This window comes from Lissotriton vulgaris, chromosome 1_1 (assembly GCF_964263255.1).
Source record: "Lissotriton vulgaris chromosome 1_1, aLisVul1.2, whole genome shotgun sequence".
Classification (NCBI taxonomy): Eukaryota; Metazoa; Chordata; class Amphibia; order Caudata; family Salamandridae; genus Lissotriton; species Lissotriton vulgaris.
Genome location: NC_141685.1, coordinates 811,994,652 through 812,012,870, shown reverse-complemented (window position 1 = coordinate 812,012,870; position 18,219 = coordinate 811,994,652).

Genomic DNA, 18,219 nt, shown 5'->3' with positions numbered 1-18,219 from the left:
ACTGTAGAACACTGAACCCGGATTCTCCCACGAGCTGTTGTCAACATTGCAACTTCTCCTTTTCCCACACAACACTAGGAATCACAGGTGTATCAGGAGACATCAAACTTTCTAACCTAAACCAGCTTAACAAGCAAGACACCCAATTCTCCTTTTTGAGTACCAATTGTAGATCACTCCCAAAACACAAATATGATATTTTTAATCTTTTAATTGATCAGAAGCCAGATGCGTTATTCCTCACGGAGACTTGGTTATCAGACAGTTCCAGCCCTGACGTAGCCCAAGCCCTCCCTCCTAACTACTCTATAGCTAGGAAAGATCAGGAGAACCAAGGAGGAGGAGGCATCTGTGTAATTTTTAAAAATACTTTTCAATGCAAGTGGATAGATGCGAAATTAGGTAACTGCGAAGCAGGACTTTTCAAACTCACACTAACTCCTCAAATAACACTCATAGGACTCCTGATATATCGCCCTCCTGGGGCGGCAGGAGAATGGGCGGCTGCCCTACCTGACCTTTTAGCACCTCTCTTACTGGAGGCCTCCATGTTTACCATCTTAGGCGATCTAAACCTACATTTAGAAGACTGTGATTGCCCAATTATAGCTAACTTTCTCTCAGATCTGGAGGCTTTAAATATCCACCTGTGGAAATCTGGCCCTTCCCATCAGGCCGGCCACCTACTGGACCCTATATTTGCAAATTTTGATCGCATTAAATGAGAGTCGACACTACCCATTGTGTGGTCGAACCATTTTCTCAGCAAATTCACCATATGGGCTCCCGCTCACAAAAATCTTAAAAAATCAGAAATGTGGCTCAGAAAATGGAAAAAACTTCAAATAAAAGATCTGGATGAACAACTAACCAGATCCAACCCGGGCTGTAAGATAGATAAAATTACAACTGAGGATCACCACAGAATCAATAGCTGGATAGCAGACGCTGCTCTGACGGTCATCCCCCCGACCTTAAGTAAACAAAAATCATGTAACCCTCCAGCTCCCTGGTTCTCGGATAAGCTAAAAGAGGAAAAAAGCCTATGCAAGAAATTAGAAAGACAATGGAGGAAAGATAACAATCCTGACAATAAAGAAAAGTATAAGCTAGCACTCAATACATACCACCTATCATGCAAAATCGCCAGGGGAAACTTCAACAAAAACACGATCTTAGAGGCGCAGAATCACTCAAAGACTCTCTTTAAGGTCCTTAAAAATCTAGCTGGAGCAGCAGCCCTACCTGAAACTCCTGTCTTATCACCTACCCAATGCAATAACATTGCGAATTTCTTCCACGAAAAAATAGCTACGATATACGCCAATTTTACATCCAACAATGATGATATTAATATCAGCTCCCCTACACCTCTTAAAGAGGATCAACGAGTGCTCCCTAGTAAACAAGAAATTAGTATATGGCAACCAATAGACGCTTTTGCCTTTAGGACTGCTTTGAGTAGCATAAAATCAGGTTCACCCCTAGATCCTAAACCTGCGCATGTTCTTAAACAATTGGACATTTCTATCCTGGAGGTACCTAGAGCATTATTAAATGCCTCCCTAAAGGAAGCTATACTACCTAATGACTGGAAACACGCCATGTTAGTCCCCCTGCTAAAAAAGGCCAATAGTGACCCCGAAGTGTTCTCCAATTTTCGCCCGGTATCTCTACTACCGATCATGTCTAAAATCCTAGAAAAACATGTTAATAAACAGCTATCAGACTTTGTCAATGACAATAATCTGCTTCACTACTCACAATCAGGCTTCAGAAAAGGTCACTCCACGGAGTCCACCCTACTTGGGGTTACTGAGGTTGTACGACAAATACTTGATAAGGGAGGCACGGCGGCACTCATCCTTTTAGATTTGAGTGCCGCATGCGACACCATATGCCACACCACCCTCAGACAAGTGCCTAGAAGACATTGGAATTAGAGGGAAAGCACTGAAATGGTTGGAGCAATTTCTCCTGCATCGTACTTATCAGGTCTTCTCCAAAAGCAATCGGTCCGAAGTACATACGTCCCCCTATGGAGTGCCCCAGGGCTCTATATTGAGCCCCCTCCTTTTCAATGTGTATGTCACTCCCCTAGCTAAAATTGCAGAAGAGATGGACCTTACCATCTATTCATACGCGGACGACACACAACTTGTGTTCTCCCTTACATCTTCAGGAAAATCTGACATCTCTCCCCTTCGATCTGGACTACTCAGAATGGCCAACTGGCTTCACTCTAAAAAACTGAAACTAAATGGGGACAAAACAGCGCTATTAATTTTTGGCAATCAAAAGAATCTCTGGGGCCCAACTCACTGGCCTGAGGAAATGGGCGCCACCCCTACCGCAGTTCAATCCGCACGCAATCTAGGGATCATAATCGATGATAAGCTGTCCATGCGGACACACACAGCTAAAACGGCCTCCACATGTTTTCTCATCCTCAAATGGCTGAGAAAAATATTGTGGCAACTGCCAGATGGGGCTCAGAGGTCTGTCATAGAGGCATTAATGGCGTCTAGATTAGACTACGGTAACGTCCTATTTTTAGGAGTTACGAATAGCACTCTGAACCAACTACAAGTAGTCCAGAACTCCGCGGCCAGAATGCTCCTCAATTTTCCAGGACGCACGAGGATGACAGACCATCTTAGAAATCTACACTGGCTGAGAGTGTCCAGCAGAGTAAAGTTCAAAGCACTATGCTACATGCACAGGATCAGGTCAGGAACAGCCCCGGAGTGCCTATGTAAAATGGTCCAGAAATACCTACCTGCGCGTAACTTACGCTCAATGAATCAAGCGAAATTCATTGTGCCCAGGATAAAAAGGTTTCGACTAGGAGGTCGCTCCTTCTCCTTTTTAGCGCCGGCACTATGGAATTCACTTCCCCTCCAACTACGGCTAGAACCATGCTATCTACGCTTCCGCAAGGGAGTGAAATCATGGCTGTTCAATCAATAATTGTCCCCTGCTTCCTTATCAGTAATACAGATCCAGGGCGCCGGGAAACCCTCAGGGTAGCTGCCGCGCCATATAAATGCAATAAATAAATAAATAAAATCTCCGGCTGTAGGCTCATATCCATACCCTATGGTGCCTCTAGGCCCAGGCCAGTCTATAGTCACTTTTCTGTATTGAAGGACCTCATGAAGGATGTGGAATGTACACCATTGTGGGTAGGGTTCCGGGGGACTGCTGCAGCTAGGCAATGTTGTCCGCTGATCTTAGAGTGAGCTTCGGCAGAGGGGGATCGGCCTCAAGGGAATCCCCAGATTCAGAAGATGCATCAAAGGATCTAACTGATGCATCCGAGGTTCTGTTTCGGCTTTGAGGCGAAATGATATATGCCACTGCTTGTAGCGCGGCTTGCCTGTCTTGTTGAGTTCGCATGGCTGTGGGTTTTGATACTTGGGATTTCTTCTGGATGCGCTTCATTCTTTTCCTACGTGGATGTAGCGATTGTGAAGTCCTCGGAGGAGGCGGAGCGCCTGTTTTGTTCGCCTCTAGCCTGGACAAGCCAGCTTGCTTTTCCCCACTGCAAGGCAAAGGGGGTTGATCAATCCAGTCTCTCAAGGACGGTGAATGCCATCTTAAAAAGCAGGGTAAATTGTGGGCCTGGACCAAGCACCGTGCTCACACGTCCGCCATGCTTGGTGCCTAAGCCACGCCACCTTCCTATCTCATTTTATTACCTTTTTATCTGTTTCTTTCATGTCTTTCACCCGCCTTCAATTCTTTTCTTAGCCCTCAATTTATTTTTATAGTCTATAACATCTCCTTTTTTGGTTCCTGTCACCAAATTTTTGCTGTGTCTACCCCCTTGTAGTTCTCCTCTATTGACTTCTCTATCTTTTGTGTCCCATCTTTTTTCTTTACCTTTATTCTCTTTTATCTTTTACTTTCTTTTCTTTATTACCTCCTCCCATTCATTCATTCTTTCCCTTCACTCTATGGTTCCTCAGTCTGTCTTCTTTACTGTCCTTTATTGTTCCTTTGCTACACCACTACTTATATTTTCTCTTTCCTATTCACTGTCTTACCTCATAACCATGTTAAATCATTTGCTCCCCTGTCCACTCAGCCTCTTCCTGATGTTAGGATTCTCACTCTAAGATGTGTATAGTGGTGCCTAGAAATTACTGCGGCACTTGCAACAAGGTGCAGTAGCATAGGCAGCACCTGAGCAAGCTTACCTCTCAGCATCCAGGTAACGTGCAGGAGGCAGCAGTGCAATCTTAACTCACACACAAAACAATAGGTACTACAAAGGTAGAAGCATTGCCAGCTTCATGGATACACAGAACAGGTACGGCAGGAGTACAAGCCTCTGCCTTGCGCAGATCACAGTATAGTTCTGGCAAAGGCAGCAGCAGTCAAAAAGTTACCTCCTATTGCACAGCAGCAATGTTAGCTTCTTCACATAGAATTTGCACAGCAAATGGAATAGCTGTGCAAGTTTCCCAGATACAAAACATGGATAGCGTGAGAAGAAGCATTGCACGCCTTCCTCAACAAAACAGGTGCAGCACTTGAAGTAGCAATCCAATACACCCTCACAAAACAGGCACAGCAGAACACGCCTGTGTCAGACTACTTTGACCAAAACATGAAAAGCATGGACGGCCGCTGTGCAACCAGTGCTTAATTTGGGCCAGTGGTTTCTGTTGCTCAGCACCTGCACTTAATCATCCAGACCGGCGCTTTTCATGAGCACCAGTTAAGGACACATTAATTTATGGGGAGATTAAGTGACTTGCCCAGAATTACACGATATTGAGCTGACGTGGAGACTCGAACCTGGTTTCCCGGCTTGGAGGTCGGCAGCTCTAGCCATTACACCACATCTGTGCCCCACTTTCATGGTTAGTAGTTAGTTCTGCTTTAGGCGGTGCTAACAAGGCAAAAGGGCTTGTGCAAACTGCCTCTTGACGAGAGCCCCAGCACTTATGTTTTTTTTACAAATGAACCACTGTGTGCAAGTCTTCCTCACACTTTGCAAACAAACAAGACATAATGCCACACAAAAATAAAACAATGGTCACCACATAGGTGCTGGAAGTAGGGGTGTGGTGGTGCTGCAGCATTCCCAATATAGCAATGATGGAGTTTAGAATGTGAATGAGCAATAAAGATTTTATACAGGAAAACAAGGTTAGGGAGTGAAGAGGTTGTGCCCTTCAAGGGCATTGGGGTGGATGCGTCCTCCTCAGTGCAATTATTTAAGAAACAAAAAGATCCACTTCAAAGAGGTCAGAAGGGAAGTATGTCTAGAAGCTTGCTAGGGCATACATTGTGTTTTTTAAAATACCCCTCACGCACCAAAAGGGCCCTTGGTGTCATGCTTCATCATAGGGGTCTTCCCGCCCCGCTGCAAGACGGGGCGTGCTACAACTAGCGACTACGCTGGAGCTCTGTCATTGTAGTGCTATGTGTGGTGTATATGTAGTGAGTGAAAGGGTCAGGGGTGGATAAAATGTGTGGTTTAAAAAGTACCTGGCCTTATGAACTAAAGACACTTTATTCAGTCATAGGCTGGCACTGTTAAAATAATGGTTCGGAGATAACATGCTTTCAATGAGCTGATTCTCCTTGAAAAGTCGATTTTGGAAAAGGGGGTGGTGATGGACAGAGTTTCTGAATGATGCAGAATACTCTTACCCAGTCAAGAGATCAGGGCTTAATCCATCACCGTTTTTTAGCTCACTGCACCATCCCAGCTCAGAACCTGGCTACATGCAAATTAGTCTGTTCCTGTCCCAGGGCATGATGGGAACAGGGCAAACCAAACTACCAAGCCAATTCTTATACTGGAAAGGAAACAAGCTTCCGGGGACCGGTTTCTGGCATTTCAGCCGTCGTCGGCCCGGCTTGCTTGAATCCTGATGGTGCAATGAGCAAGGGACTCACGTCTGAGTATACCCTCCCACACTTAGTGTGGACAAAATCGATTTTGGAAAAGGGGGTGGTGATGGACAGAGTTTCTGAATGATGCAGAATACTCTTACCCAGTCAAGAGATCAGGGCTTAATCCATCACTGTTTTTTAGCTCACTGCACCATCCCAGCTCAGAACCTGGCTACATGCAAATTAGTCTGTTCCTGTCCCAGGGCATGATGGGAACAGGGCAAACCAAACTACCAAGCCAATTCTTATACTGGAAAGGAAACATGCTTCCGGGGACCGGTTTCTGGCATTTCAGCCGTCGTCGGCCCGGCTTGCTTGAATCCTGATGGTGCAATGAGCAAGGGACTCACGTCTGAGTATACCCTCCCACACTTAGTGTGGACAAAATCGATTTTGGAAAAGGGGGTGGTGATGGACAGAGTTTCTGAATGATGCAGAATACTCTTACCCAGTCAAGAGATCAGGGCTTAATCCATCACCGTTTTTTAGCTCACTGCACCATCCCAGCTCAGAACCTGGCTACATGCAAATTAGTCTGTTCCTGTCCCAGTGCATGATGGGAACAGGGCAAACCAAACTACCAAGCCAATTCTTATACTGGGAAGGAAACAAGCTTCCGGGGACCGGTTTCTGGCATTTCAGCCGTCGTCGGCCCGGCTTGCTTGAATCCTGATGGTGCAATGAGCAAGGGACTCACGTCTGAGTATACCCTCCCACACTTAGTGTGGACAAAATCGATTTTGGAAAGGGGGTGGTGATGGACAGAGTTTCTGAATGATGCAGAATACTCTTACCCAGTCAAGAGATCAGGGCTTAATCCATCACCGTTTTTTAGCTCACTGCACCATCCCAGCTCAGAACCTGGCTACATGCAAATTAGTCTGTTCCTGTCCCAGTGCATGATGGGAACAGGGCAAACCAAACTACCAAGCCAATTCTTATACTGGGAAGGAAACAAGCTTCCGGGGACCGGTTTCTGGCATTTCAGCCGTCGTCGGCCCGGCTTGCTTGAATCCTGATGGTGCAATGAGCAAGGGACTCACGTCTGAGTATACCCTCCCACACTTGAAAAGTCAACATGTTTCGAAGCATCAAGGCTTCTTAATCAGGACTAAAGATGATCCCTTTGGGCGCTCACTATGTTGCTATCCCCATTGGGAAGCGCATGTGAAGTTACTGTGCTCTCTCTTTTTCAGGATTATTTTCAGAAATACTGACTGAGTTTACATGATAACAATACCAACGGGGTACTGTATTTTAACATCACTTTTGTATATACTCACATATATTTTCACAAATTGATAGCAACATAGTGAGCGCCCAAAGGGATCATCTTTAGTCCTGATGAAGAAGCCTTGATGCTTCGAAACATGTTGACTTTTCAAGGAGAATCAGCTCATTGGAAGCATGTTATCTCCAAACCACCATTTTAACAGTACCAGCCTATGACAGAATAAAGTGTCTATAGTCCATAAGGCCAGGTACTTTTTAATCCACACATTACATCCACCCCTGACCCTTTCACTCACTACAAATACACCAACATTAGCACTATAATACCAGTGCTCCAGCGTAGTCGCTACTCGTAGCAGGCCCCGTCCCGCAGCGGGGTGAGAAGACCCCTATGATGAAGCATGACACCAAGGGCCCTTTTGGTGTGTGAGCGGTATTTTAGCAAACACAGTGTATGCCCTAGCAAGCTTCTAGACATACTTCCCTTCCAACCTCTTTGAGGTGAATCTTTTTGTTTCTTGAGCAATAAAGATGCCTTTGAATTTTGTTTTTATCGTGTAACATTTGCTGTGCTTCAAACACAGAGGCAAAATGCCAGGCAACTTCTTATGACAGATTGCTGCTTAATATTTGAACTTGGAGATTGGTGTTTCATTTTTTTCTTTGACTGCAAAGTGAGTGATTTTTTTAAAGTGACCTATCTGACAATCTTGCTATGTACGAGGAGAGTGAAAGGAAAGGTTTTAGGATGTCAGTTTTTTTACTCAAAGATTACCAAATGTAACTACATATGAATAAACTATACGAATGTTTCAAATTATAGCAGGAGCGAGAAAAGCCCCAATGATTTTGAAGTGTGATGGAAGCAAAAAACTTAAATAGGATCAAAACAAATCAATACATGTTTACTTATTGATGTGCAAAAGAGTAAGATTTGCTACAAAACTGCATGCCCTGTCTAATTTTGTGGCCATTTAAATGGAAAATGTGCTGCCTGTAAATTACATTGACAAACAAAACAGGTGATGGACCGAATGTGGATCAATGTCACACATTCAACCCAGTCCAAAGGTCTGGGCCCAAATCCATCGTTTTTTTGCACTCCACACCACCCTGGGTTAGACAATGGCGATATGCAAATCAGCTCTGACCCTGTGCCCCATGGGAACAGTCCAGTCCGAACTACAAAAGCCATGTCCTTCCCAGAACGGAATCAAGCATCCGAGGACCGGACCGGTTTCGAGGTAACACCTCTCATCAGCCCGGCTAGCTTGACTCCAGTGGTGTGGAGTGCCTGGGACCCACGTCTGAGCATCCCCAGCGCACTTATGGCGAATTTGCAAACAAAACAGGTGATGGACCGAATGTGGATCAATGTCACACATTCAACCCAGTCCAAAGATCTGGGCCCAAATCCATCGTTTTTTTGCACTCCACACCACCCTGGGTTAGACAATGGCGATATGCAAATCAGCTCTGACCCTGTGCCCCATGGGAACAGTCCAGTCCGAACTACAAAAGCCATGTCCTTCCCAGAACGGAATCAAGCATCCGAGGACCGGACCGGTTTCGAGGTAACACCTCTCATCAGCCCGGCTAGCTTGACTCCAGTGGTGTGGAGTGCCTGGGACCCACGTCTGAGCATCCCCAGCGCACTTATGGCGAATTTGCAACCAAAACAGGTGATGGACCGAATGTGGATCAATGTCACACATTCAACCCAGTCCAAAGATCTGGGCCCAAATCCATCGTTTTTTTGCACTCCACACCACCCTGGGTTAGACAATGGTGATATGCAAATCAGCTCTGACCCTGTGCCCCATGGGAACAGTCCAGTCCGAACTACAAAAGCCATGTCCTTCTCAGAACGGAATCAAGCATCCGAGGACCGGACCGGTTTCGAGGTAACACCTCTCATCAGCCCGGCTAGCTTGACTCCAGTGGTGTGGAGTGCCTGGGACCCACGTCTGAGCATCCCCAGTGCACTTATGGCGAATTTGCAAACAAAACAGGGGATGGACCGAATGTGGATCAATGTCACACATTCAACCCAGTCCAAAGATCTGGGCCCAAATTCATTGTTTTTTTGCACTCCACACCACCCTGGGTTAGACAATAGCGATATGCAAATCAGCTCTGACCCTGTGCCCCATGGGAACAGTCCAGTCCGAACTACAAAAGCCATGTCCTTCCCAGAACGGAATCAAGCATCCGAGGACTGGACCGGTTTTGAGGTAACACCTCTCATCAGCCCGGCTAGCTTGACTCCAGTGGTGTGGAGTGCCTGGGACCACGTCTGAGCATCCCCAGCGCACTTATGGCGAATTTGCAAACAAAACAGGTGATGGACCGAATGTGGATCAATGTCACATATTCAACCCAGTCCAAAGATCTGGGCCCAAATCCATCGTTTTTTTGCACTCCACACCACCCTGGGTTAGACAATGGCAATATGCAAATCAGCTCTGACCCTGTGCCCCATGGGAACAGTCCAGTCCGAACTACAAAAGCCATGTCCTTCCCAGAACGGAATCAAGCATCCGAGGACCGGACCGGTTTCGAGGAAACACCTCTCATCAGCCCGGCTAGCTTGACTCCAGTGGTGTGGAGTGCCTGGGACCCACGTCTGAGCATCCCCAGCGCACTTATGGCGAATTTGCAAACAAAACAGGTGATGGACCGAATGTGGATCAATGTCACACATTCAACCCAGTCCAAAGATCTGGGCCCAAATCCATCGTTTTTTTGCACTCCACACCACCCTGGGTTAGACAATGGCGATATGCAAATCAGCTCTGACCCTGTGCCCCATGGGAACAGTCCAGTCCGAACTACAAAAGCCATGTCCTTCCCAGAACGGAATCAAGCATCCGAGGACCGGACCGGTTTCGAGGTAACACCTCTCATCAGCCCGGCTAGCTTGACTCCAGTGGTGTGGAGTGCCTGGGACCCACGTCTGAGCATCCCCAGCGCACTTATGGCGAATTTGCAAACAAAACAGGTGATGGACCGAATGTGGATCAATGTCACACATTCAACCCAGTCCCAAGATCTGGGCCCAAATCCATCGTTTTTTTGCACTCCACACCACCCTGGGTTAGACAATGGCGATATGCAAATCAGCTCTGACCCTGTGCCCCATGGGAACAGTCCAGTCCGAACTACAAAAGCCATGTCCTTCCCAGAACGGAATCAAGCATCCGAGGACCGGACCGGTTTCGAGGTAGCACCTCTCATCAGCCCGGCTAGCTTGACTCCAGTGGCGTGGAGTGCCTGGGACCCACGTCTGAGCATCCCCAGCGCACTTATGGCGAATTTGCAAACAAAACAGGTGATGGACCGAATGTGGATCAATGTCACACATTCAACCCAGTCCAAAGATCTGGGCCCAAATCCATCGTTTTTTTGCAATTGCCGCCCTAAGTGCGCTGGGGATGCCCAGACGTGGGTCCCAGGCACTCCACACCACTTGGAGTCAAGCTAGCCGGGCTGATGAGAGGTGTTACCTCGAAACCGGTCCGGTCCTCGGATGCTTGATTCCGTTCTGGGAAGGACATGGCTTTTGTAGTTCGGACTGGACTGTTCCCATGGGGCAACAGGGTCAGAGCTGATTTGCATATCGCCATTGTCTAACCCAGGGTGGTGTGGAGTGCAAAAAAACGATGGATTTGGGCCCAGATCTTTTGACTGGGGGAATGTGTGACATTGATCCACATTCGGTCCATCACTTGTTGTTTTTGTAAATTACATTGAGTCCCAGAATTTAATGTAATGTTGCCGGAAAAGCTGGGATTTGCTCAAGCATTTAACAACTCTGTAAACTAAATCCTTTTCAGCCAGCCATCCATAAAGTTGAGAATTAAACGGTGAAACCAAACAAGGTTGCTCTCAAAGTGGCAACACATGTGCAGCTCCATTGTAATCTTGAGATTTTATGTTTGTTAACCTAGCAACAGGGACGGCTCCCCCAAAATGGCGGAGGAGCATCACCCCACTGCCCAGAGTCAGCAGATCATAAATAAAATGATGAAAACATAATGTTATAATTTTATTCTTTGCTGTCTGAGTCCCGCAGTAGGTATAGGGCAGGCTCGGCATGGCAGGAAGGAGGAGTAGTGTGCACTTATAAGTGTGCATGTCTGTTTGGCCGGCCATCCTAGACCAGCCAAACAGACATGCGTACTTATGTTTCTCCAACCCAGATGTGTTGCACAGCCAGGTTGAAGAAAAGCCACAGGTTCCTAGGCAGTGTCTGGGCAGCAAACGAGGCCGCTCAGACTAATCCTGGTGTTGCTCTCATGCTATGACAGCAGTGTCTGGTTTGGGTGAGGGCCATCCACATTCGGGTCGGAGAAGAGTAGCAACGAGGCGGCTGGGAGCTTCAGCGGGAGCGGATCACCAGGTAAGTATTCTTTCATTTTATATTACCTAACCACAACTTTTCCCCCTGTCCTACCACCCTAGATAGGCGGTGGACCCCACCGCTCAGAAACAAAGCTTGCATGTTACAACTCGGAGGGCTTTAAACATTCAGGCTTCTTTGTGATATGTAAGTTTCAATAGGGTCATTTAAAAAAATCTCTACATTTTCTGTTGGTATACTTTAAATGATCATCATGGGAGCTGGCATTATAAAACTGTACAATTTGCCCATCAAGGTTTGCAGGTCATTTAGCTGAAGTACAACCACTTAAATCTTAGCAAGTTAAAAAGAGATCAACCATTGGCCAATGTTGCAAGACCTGCGAAAACAGGCCAAGCAAGTCGCACTCACTGTCCAAGTTCAAGAACAAGACAGGAGGCACTCAAAGCAAACATAGAGGCGCTCTGGTGGCCTCTGTCCTTACTCGTCCTATCTTTCCAGAGGTCCCTGCATTGGCTGCACCAATTGACAGCTGCATAGAGAAAAGTAAACTGCCTTTTCTGGTTATATGCTGCACAGCTCTGAACACCGCACTCATTGCAGACGCTCAGGCCTTAATGTAGAGGAGTCCCAATACTTTTCCAGACCAGTCCTACCCAGGAATAAAGACGCCCATTTATCTCTGGCGAGATCCACAGACTCAGATCAACAGCTGAGGTTTGCTTAACATTATAGGGTATTTTGCTCGTTCACTAAATGGGGCCAACATGCAGAGAGGGCCCTCTTTTAATAAATATTTTAACGGAGTACAAAAGAGAGGCAAGGACGAATAAAGCACAACTAACTAACCCCCGCCCCGGTCCAGGGATGGTACCAACCTTGCCCCCTCCTGTGATGCCACTTAGCTTACCTTACTTGGGCGCTCCACCGGAGCAAGGCATTTGCTTAACTGGCAACATGTAAATATCATACAAAAAGGTTTTTAAAGAAAGTGGAAGAGAAACCTGGGAGGCTTGCTTATACAGTCCTCAGTCTCTGTCTAGCTCAACAAGCAAATAAGTGGGCTTCACTCATCAATGAAGGGCCCCCACCCACTATGGAAGGCCTGGAAATCCAAGACTGAGCAGTGAATCCTTACTGACTCAGCCAACTTCTCTCAAATTCAGCAACTGTTTGACTGCAATTTTAGGTCAAGCTTTCAAGGCCTCTTATTTATACTTTGGTATATATACTTCTTTGTGTGCTTACAGACCGCAAACTGCTTTTCATTTGTTTGTTTCAGTGTCCTTTGACAATCCTTGCTTACTAGTGGTCAATCTTTCTATTTATCACTCCTTTTTTTGTCTTTCTGTTTCCTCCCACGGAGCAGAGACCAAGTACTGTATCTTTATGATTTAGTTGTTTATCTGTTGTTTGGGGGACTATTTTATTATTTCTTTCCTGCTTGTGTTACACTGTGGGTGCAAGGTCAGCTTCAGGCCCATAGCTGCTTGCATTTTATTGCAGCATTCATCCCTCCCACCTCCTCCCAAGCCGGAAAAGACCAAATGTTGTGCTCCAATCGGAGCTGCTTCCACAGGTGCTCTGCTGCTCAGTGAGTGCGGGCACGCTCTCTTGCTAAAGAGAGGTGGCATACTGTGGAGTACCAAAGTTAATTTACCAGAGATTGTAAAGGAGAATCTAAATGCCCAGTTTTGAGCATAACCTCTTTATTTGTACATGCTTAAGTGATTTGCCCAAAATCACAGGATGCTGAGCCGACGCAGGTTCTCGAACCTGGTTCCCCACCTTCATAGTCGGCAGCTTTGGCAGTTATGCCACAGCCTCTCGCCCTTTCTGTTGCTTATTGCTGTATCTGGAAGTTAAACTGCTACTAATTAAATGAAGTCTTTGCCCAGTGTTAAGCTGTACAATATTAAAAATTTAGTTTTTCTTTCCCAGCAGGTTCAGGCAAGCCAGGTTGTTGTGAGCATCTGGTGCAGGTGCTTGGTGACTCAGTGGTGGTTAATATCTTGCCTGATGTGGCCCCAACTCCTCCCAGTACAAAAGCAGGGCAAGAGGCAAAATGGGATAAGACCTGTGACTTGCAGAAGTGTGCTCTCTGTGCCAGTTCTGCACCAGGTGGCATCGCTGTGGGACCCGCAGGATGGGGTAAAGGAAAGTACAGTAGAAACACTGGGAGCAGGGCCACTTACATCCCTTGCTGCTACCTTGCTGAAGCAGTCCTTTCCACTTCACTTCATCTATCGGATGCAGATTCTCTCTTCCCAGGTCCTCTCTCTGAATTTCCCTCCCGCACCTCCCCATCACCACTGTTTGAAACAACCTCACACCCCGCCCTAATCTTCATTTCAGTCCTTTGTCCCTACCGTTAGAGTTATACCATACTGCCTCTTATTTGTGTAACATCTTCTAGTCCGCAGGAGGCTTACAAGCTCTGTAGGCAAACAGAAAAGTGAGAATGCCTTGAAATATAAGTACAAAACAAAACTGAGAAGGAGGGTCCTGTGGAGAAGAAAAAAAGAAACATGACATATTTTTCACGTAAGATACCAGCAACAGGCAGCGGACCAAACTGTTGCAGACACAAAACTGATATCTCCCAAAACAAAAATGTGTTTAATCCAGAAATTTGAATATGACAATGTGTGCACACACTGTAAGCACCCTCTGCTTAACGAGTGCCAACCTAAGTTAGGTGAAAACAGGTACACAAAGCGAACAGGGGTGCTGCACTTCTACAAATATAATTCTGATCCCAACTATATCCACAATTTCCTGGTAATAGTTGAAATTCTTTTCTTTATTGTTGCATCGTCAATGTGTATCAAAAAAGCCAGCCAACGTGTTTCGATCACATGCATGTGGAATTCTTCCGGGCACAAGAGAATAAGAAATATCCGTCCTCACATGAGAGAAGGAATTTTTAAGGCCATTCATCTAAGGTCGTTGGGAATATAGTGTGAATTCTCAAAAAAGAGATCCATCCAATAAGCCCAGAGCTTGGAGAGACAATCATGAGAATGTTGAAGTCCCCTGCTTATTATTACACGTCTTGAAAGCACTATGTCTCATTTAGCAACCTGTTTGTGCTTATTCCTTAACGACAAATAGAAGAGGGCAAAGGATCTACCCTCATTTAACACTGCGATGATATATTTTTCATGCGCTTGATAAAGGTCAACCTATTGACATAATACTGGCTCAGCGCTTCTCAGGCAAGTGTTGGATGTTCATGGGCCACTGTCTTCAACCCCCCACCTCCGCCTTGTTTTGCTCTTTCGTGTTGTTCTTTGTTGGTTATTTTTTAAATGTGTTCACCCAACTTAGTTTTTTTGTAGGCATAGGGAGAGTCAAGTCCTGATATCCACTCCCAAACACCCTCCCATTCAACCCCCCCCCCCACCACCAGCCCTCTCCTTCCCCACCCATTTGCCAAAGGCAATAGTTCGCCCATAAGGAGGACCTATTGGCTTTGCCAATGCCTTTTTACTATATTTTGGGGCAAGCTAGTACTGTGAGGCTACTCAAAGTAATGTTAAGTGTGGGGTTCCGCACCGCGGGGACTTTTGTGAATGTCAAAGGGGAAATATATGGGCAACTCAAAGAATCTGTTGTGATCCTTGGAACAAAGCCCTGCAGCCCCAAATGCGAAAGAACCTAGGCCCAGAGCTCTAGGATTCAGATTTACTAAATATATGTGCTGGTCGCAGAGTCGCACAATTTTCGCACACAAAGGTTATTTTGGACTTATAGTTCACACTGGTGAAGCCCCAAAACCACACTGTGTAAATACCCTCTCTGAGTGTGTAAAGAAAGCCTTGATAAAATTGAGAGTAACTGCTCACACCAAGGGAACAGGGTTCTACCAACTAGAAAGGGGAATGTAATACTTTCTGAAGTGCAAAGAAGGCATGTCTGTGGCAGACAGTGCAAATATAGAGCCGTTGACACAAAGCCAAATCAACTCAAGGTGCATGATCTGGTTTTGCCCCAAACCTAATGCTGAGTGAAACAGGTGCAAGCAAGAGGCTGAGCAGTATATCATCTGATAAACATATGTGTAATGTGCACATTTCCCTAAAGCACACATCTTATATGTGTAACTGTGCTGTTGGCTGCATATAGAAATTTTTACTATAAAATGTATCTTGGGTACAAATCCTATGTTACATGCTGTTGGATTGGCTCTGCACCACAGTGAGAGGCTCAGGCCCAGGTGTAATAAAGATTTAACGTTTGGTCATAAAAGCCATTGTGTGCGAAAATGCATCGTCTGGCAGTGCCCACGCCGCTTTTTCAGCATTTCACCCTAGGTGCTTGATAGCTTGATATGTCTTACAGTTTCCATTGCTATGTTTACAGTACTATAGGCTGTGCCTGCTTTGCTCTCACCTGTTGTACGTTGTCTCATGATTCCTGTGGTTTCTTGTGTCTGTGTCTTCTCTGGGAGTCCTAGATTGGAAGTGTCTGTTTGGTAGTTCAAGGCTGGATCATGAGGAGTTAGCAGCTGTTAATGAACCCTTCTCTCTATGATATTAAACGACATTGATCGAAGTTATGTGATTCTTTCAGCGTGAAGAACGACATTGAAAGGTCATGTGATTGAGTGATATATTCGTCTTCTGGCACAACTCTCAGCTCACCTCCAAATGAGACGTCAAAATGTCTCCTGGTGCAGCTTTCACTCACAGGGAACACACTTCAATGAGTGCCTACATTTTACAGTCGTAATGGAAAGAGCCTAAAGTTTTTCAGAGGAGCTAGCTGCTGGTGCTGCAGAATACCGGGTGCCAAACACTAATGCCGGGGTGCCGAATACCAGTGGTGGCCGGCATGAATCGGGGGTGGCAAGGCGGGAGGGGGAAGGGGATCTAAAATAGGAAAAAACCTTTACCTTCTTGCCTCTTCTCTCCCCTGTCTCTCCTCCATGTCGGAACCGGGACAGGAAGCACCCAGGCTCACCTGACCAATCACAACACTGCAATGCAGCGTTGTAATTGGTCTGAACGCTGTGGTTCAGCGCTCAGCCAGGGAATTGGAGACTGGGCATGTTCTCCACCCAGCCAGGGTGTAGAGAACATGCAAAGTGTGCATGAAAGTTTGGCCGGCCCGATACAGCCAGCCAAACATTCATGCACGCTTACAGGATTGTGCCTACCACTCCTTCCACTGCTCTGAGAGCAGAGCTGCCTCACCCCGCAAAGCTGCCATAACAGGAACAATAACATTGCATTATTATCATTTTATTTTTCCTTTATTTCACTGCTAAAAAGCAGTGGGACAATGCTTCTCGGCCTTAGCGTAGGAGCCATCACTGCTGAATACTAAAGCTGTCTAGGTGGACACTGTGCAGGGGGATAGGTAACCCCTCTCTGCATGGGGACCTTGGGCGTAGACTTGGCGCACGTGATGACGGCGGGATTTGGGCGGCCACGTCATCATGTTACTGCACGTTTGCAAAGGGCTTATTTCAAGCCCTTCAGCCCTGCCATTACCTGACCCTTCACTCAGCCTCGCCAAAAATTGTAAGGTTGTGTTTGGGAGAAGGTAGAGTGAGGGTAATTATATTTGTAATATGTATGCTCACACTGAAAGTGAGCAAAAAAAGAGCTCAGGGTGAAGCCGGAGGAGAGCTCGGAAGGTTAGGGGAAGAAAAGTATAGGAACAAACCCAGGTCGGACTGGCCCTACCGGGCATCATACATTTCCCCAGGAGGCTGGAAGGGTGAGGGCTGGTTTTGCAGTGATGGGGGCTGGTCTTGTTATGGGGGACAGGTTTTGCAGCAGTGCAGCAATATCCCCCACTGGGGGCCAGGCAGTGCTTCCCCAGGGGCTGGTCTGAGAAAATGGCTTTGGGTTCCCAGTCCGGCCCTGGAAGGACCCAATCAAGGATGGATTGGGACGCAGCCTCAACTTAGTGAGGGTAGGCTGGAAACAAAGCCAGTGTGGGCTCACGAATAAAGAATAGCCAGCGGGAGATTTTTTTTTGTTAAAACATTACTGTGTTGGACTTTGAAGCGGGGTAGGGACTTGCCTGCCTCAAGGGGAGGGTAATGTTTATTGGTGCGGTGGGTTAGAGTTCACTGTTAGAACATATTTAAAGGACATTTGGGGACAGATTCATCAAGAGCCTGCATTGCCCTTGCCTCACCCTTGCCTCATGCAAGGCAACACAAGTCCTTAACACCTTCGCAGCGTCGAACGTTCAGCGCCCAGTGTTGAACGTCCGAATAACGAATGTTGGCCCGTCGGCCAACGGTCGTGCGCAACACTGGCAAGGTAGTGCGCGCGACGACCGTTGGCCGGCGGCAGCACTTAAAGGGATAAGTCAGATTTGCTATGCCATGCAGTCCCTTTTTGTGTGGCTCTGGGTAACATAGTACGTCTGGAGTAACGCAAGTTGCTCCCTTGCATTACTCTACGTTAGTAAGATATTCCATGGTTGGAGCATTGGTTTTTCCGTGCATCCACACAAGATGTTTGGTGCATTCCCAGATTTACTAAAACTAGTAAACCTGGTAATGTGTAAAAATGCTACACCTTCCCAGGTGAGGTGGAATGAGGAGAAACATGTTTCTTCAGCGTTATTTTCTCTTTCTACATGTGCTGCATTTTGCAACTCACATAGAAAGAAAAAGATGCCTATGATTATTTTTTTGGTGCAAGGAGGTGTCTCTTTCTGCACAAAAACAATGCTGCCTGTAACAC